This window comes from Balaenoptera musculus, chromosome 5 (genome assembly GCF_009873245.2).
Source record: "Balaenoptera musculus isolate JJ_BM4_2016_0621 chromosome 5, mBalMus1.pri.v3, whole genome shotgun sequence".
NCBI lineage: Eukaryota > Metazoa > Chordata > Mammalia > Artiodactyla > Balaenopteridae > Balaenoptera > Balaenoptera musculus.
Window position 1 is genome coordinate 67,483,911 of NC_045789.1, and position 4,573 is coordinate 67,488,483.

The following is a 4,573-nucleotide window of genomic DNA, read 5'->3' on the forward strand; positions in this document are numbered from 1 at the left end:
CTACCCACCAGTAAGGTATTAGTGAAAACACAGTGTAGGAGGTGGTGTGGTGAGGTTTCAGCTCTGGCTGTATTTGTGATCTTAAGCTTTCCATCAGTATTGGATACCTGAGGCTCCTGTAACAGATTACTGCAAACTTGGTAGCTTACTGAAACAACAGAAATTTATTCTCTCACAGTTCTGTGGGCCAGAAGTCAGAAGTCAACTCCACTGGATCAAATCAAGCGTATGCTCCGCCAGGAGGCTCTGGGGGGCTGGGAATCAGCACGTTCCTCACACCTTCCAGCATCTGGTGGCTGCCAACGTCCCTCAGCTAGAAGCTGCATCACTCCAATCTCAAGGCCAACATTAAATCTGCTTCTTCACGTGGCCGCCTCCTCTGTTCACGGAATCTCCTGCCTGCCTCTTATAAAGGCACTTGTGATTGGATTTAGGGCCCACAGAGATGATCCAGGATAGTTTCCCCATCTCAAGACCCTTAACCTAATCACATCTGCAGTGACCCTCTTTCAAATACGGTAACATTTACAGGTTTGAGAACCTGATCTCTTTGGGGCCATTAGCCTACTACACCATCTCTCTATGTTTTCCTTGTGTCTTCACCATATAACCTCTAGAACAGTACTGCCAATAAACTTTCTGCAGCAATAGAAATGTCCTGTATCTGCTATCCAGTACAGTAGCCCCTAGCCACAGGTGGGGCTACTGAGCACTTGAAACGGGGCTAATGCAACTGGGGGCCTGATTTTTTAATTTTAGTTTTGACTTAAATAGCCACGTGTGACTAAGAGCTGTCCTTCTGGGCAGTGCGGTTCTAGTGTTTCTGTAGTTCTAAACTCTGGACTCCGAAGCAACTAAAAAGTTGTTCTGTCTTTCCTCCAAAGTTTTACCCCCTGGCTATAAAACTGCTCACACCTTTCACCTGCTATTGTTTAGTCTAGTGGACTTCAAGCTTTTTAGCCAAAAGTCTTGTTACTTTAAAAAAAAAAAAAAAAATTTGGAAAACCAAAGTATGAACAAGACTGTAACTGGTTGAAGTTGGTTAGTGGGAGAGGGAGGATCTGTGGCAGACCCAGGGTCTCCACCTGTCTACCCAGCCCAAGTAACTCCTCAAGGGGCAAAGAACCAGCACCAGGACTCAGTGGAGTGGAGCCATTTGTGAAACCAGTGGTTATCCTTGGGATCTTTGCTAGAGCCTTCAGACTTTTGTAGTTAGCATTTGAAGTCACCTCATGTAGGCTTTTAGCCTACCGAATACCCTCTCCGCCAGCACACTGCTAACTAGTCACAGCACTCAATTAAGAAAGCATCACAAGCCTTTACACTGGAGGCCTCCATCAGTGGACCAGTCGCAATCACATCCACTGATCTGCTTTGTTCATGGATGTGTTCACCTAGAATAGTACCTGGCCCTAGTAGGTACTCTTATCATTTTTTATGAACATTAAAGCCAGCATTTTAGTACCGTATAAATATCAAGTATCAGTATTTTCATTTTGATTCAATATTACAATGATCATACGGTATTGTCAAAATGGTCCTATAGCACTACTAAGTGCTTACTACTCACCAGGGGTTTTTTTAGTAACTGTCATTATTATCAACTTACAGATAAAGAAACTGAAGAAGTAACTGGTCTAAGATCATACAGGGTGGGGATCTGAATCTAGGCTCTTATTATGCCACTCCTAAGTAAGCCACCCACTTGAATGCAATTTATAATTCATTCCAACACAATTAACGACAGTACTAAACTTAATTATAAATGATACTGCTCCTTGTACTATAATCATGGGTTTAGGGCTCAAGTTAAATATCTGAGAACCTATAGTATGCCAGGCACTTGGTTAGACCCCAGGAATATAGTGGGAACCAAGAGGGACTTTATGGGCAGGGGCAATTAGGCAAGCTCACAAGCAACTACAAAATGTGCTTCCAAGTATGATAAGGCCATTACAGGGTGCTACAGAAATCCATAACAAGAGCACTTGGGAGGAAAGATAGTGCTTATAGAAACGTGGGAAAGTTTTAAGTCATTCTCCGACCAGCTCTATCTGAAATTATCATGTCCTCCACTCACAGTGCATACATACGCCCTTCCTGTTTCCCTTACCTTGTTTTCCCTCTAGCAATTACGCTAACATTTGTTCCATAAATTTCCTATATTAGGAAGCTAGATTTTACAGAATAATATGGAATATAACAAGAAATGAAGTTTAAACAGAGGCTAATACAATATTTTGAAATAAGCATTAAAAATGAACCCAAGGTGAATACGTTTAAGACTTCTGGAAAATGAGGTATTTGTAAACATTCAGAGCTGATCAACAGGAAGAACTCCTAGCACACACTGGGCTGTTAACCTTGCTACACTGACACATTTCTTCTCATATGAAAACTTTCCCATCACCTCCAATACTTTCAAATTCTAACTATCTAGCATCATTGCGTCCTTTAAATTCCTTTTTACAGCTCATTATGCTACATTCATCAGAAGCATTTAACATGCTGATGGATGCTCCTTTTGTGCCAAATTTTGACTTCTTTTAGGTTCAATGTAATTATATACTATAAAGAGCTTATATTCCCAACAATAAGTCTCTGGTCCTTAACACTCCCCGCCCCCGCCTCCAACTGACCTAATCCCCATCTGAATACTTCTACCGTTTAACCAGGACAGTAAATCTCAAAAGAGAGAAGTGACTTTTCATAGTTTACATAGCCAAAAAGGTACATATGAGGCTCCTTGTTCAGGGCTATGCATATGTGATGGTATCTCAATTCACTACCTGAACTACTGCTTCATCTGTAATTTTACAGTATCCACTTCACAGAGTTGTGAGAATTAAACCACCAGCACTATCCCACTGCCCTAAACTCCTAAGCCAGTGCAGATACGTGGTTGCTACAAGTTATGTGAGAATAGTTGACCTCACTGGAGGCACTTGTGTGTTGTAAACTGCAGAGTGATAGTTGGTGTAAGTCAGTTAAAATACCAGTGTCAGGGCATTCCAGCTTCATTGGCTTGTACCTGTAGTCTTCAACCTATAAAGAAAAGTTTTAAAATTACCTTTCTGAACAAATAGAGAAAAACAAACAAAAAAAACCTTTGTTTGTCTCAAAGGATATCCAGAAAAAGCCTTTTGTACACCTGTTCCATCATCTAGATTTTTTTCCACCTTCAGAGATGACCACAATATCCAAATTCCCTTCTCTATTTGAAAACACTAGATGGTATCCCCAGAGGAGTCTAAAAAGCAGGCCTGCAGGTACCGTCAAACCTAAGGTTAAGTTTATCACTTTGCTATTAACTATACAAATATCACTAAGGTGCTAAAACTGAAAGAAAATCTGGTTCAGCTGTGACTCCAGACAGGATCCAAAGAGGAGTTCTACAATCTCTTCTCTGGGTTTTATGGAGACTTTCTTTACCCTTCTGTGTTAGCCTCTTAAGGCACTGCGTCAACCTTAAAAGGGCACAGGAAAGGGCGATTTGAGTTTTTCACAGGGTTCTCTACGATTTCCTGCGTTCCTCTCTCGTCAGTGTCCGTGGACCTCAGCAGTTTCTTTAACCGAGTCTGAAAACCCACTAGAAGCAGCTGTTCTGCTTGTGAACGTCCGTTTCCTTTGTTAAAGGAGAGCCGGATTCGGGCCTTTGCACCAAACACGTGCTTGGGAACCCTCCGGTCGCCATTGGCCACGTGCTCAGGCCCGGGTCATTTCACCTCACTCAAGGGCGGGGACATACCTGCATTTAGAACTCAGGCCGCTGCACCTGCAGTCGTTGGAGACAAAGTCCCCAGGCTCACGGTCGGTCCGAGAGCCGTTGTTGCCGCCTTAGGCTGGGCCCTGGGGAAGCAAAGGGCAAACTTGTTACCGCGCCCGGGCCTGGCCGCCGGAAAGCCTCGGGGCGGCTCGGAGCGGCGTATGTGCCTAGCGCGGCCCCGGGACGGGCACGGTCGCCCGCCCCCCCCCGGGCCGCCGAGGGCTGCTCTACCCCTGCGTTCTGGCCGCCGGGAACAGTGGAGCTCCGGGCGGGCAAAGCTCGAGGGGACAAGGGGCAAGCCCAGCACCACCCGGGCCCGCGGACCGGCCAAGTGCCACCCCCCCCACCCCCACCCCACTGCCCCCACTGCGCTGACCCACACTCACCGCTCAATTCAGCAAGACTGAGGCCGGTGCGGGCGTGCGGCGCCGAGACACTGCAGTAGGGGACGGGCGGGGCGGGAGGAGGAGAAAGAGAGGGTAGGGGCGGGGCGGGAGGAGGAGAAAGAGAGGGTAGGGGCGGGGCGGGAGGAGGAGAGGAAGGGGTAGGGGCGGAGCGGGCAGCCAATCCCCGGGAAGTCTCCGGAAGAGGGTGGTGCGGGTTCGGCCATTGGTGCCCGCGGTCCCTTGCAGGTCGGGGTCTTTCTGGTCTTTCCGTGGCGGGAGCATGAGCTAAGCCTACGCGGAGCAAGCTTCTCGGAAGCTCCAGGAGTCTTGACGCCTCCCCAGGCTTTGGCGCTCGTGGATCTGGTTCTCTGAGGCCAACGTGCCTTCCTCTGGCCTCTCCTTAGGAGGCTCTAGCCGTTAC

General features: G+C 47.0%; 1 long non-coding RNA gene and 1 other non-coding gene across 2 annotated transcripts; both read right to left on the reverse strand.

Annotated features, from left to right (window-relative positions):
* Window positions 1–976: 976 nt before the first annotated feature.
* Window positions 977–4,223, reverse strand: LOC118895573. The gene is made up of 3 exons (XR_005019972.1): window positions 4,153–4,223; window positions 3,749–3,849; window positions 977–3,045 (listed from the first exon to the last, which is right to left on the reverse strand). It is a non-coding gene; the product is annotated as an uncharacterized LOC118895573 (long non-coding RNA).
* On the reverse strand, window positions 3,359–3,480 carry LOC118896216. The gene has a single exon (XR_005020125.1). It is a non-coding gene; the product is annotated as a small nucleolar RNA SNORA26 (small nucleolar RNA).
* Window positions 4,224–4,573: the final 350 nt, after the last annotated feature.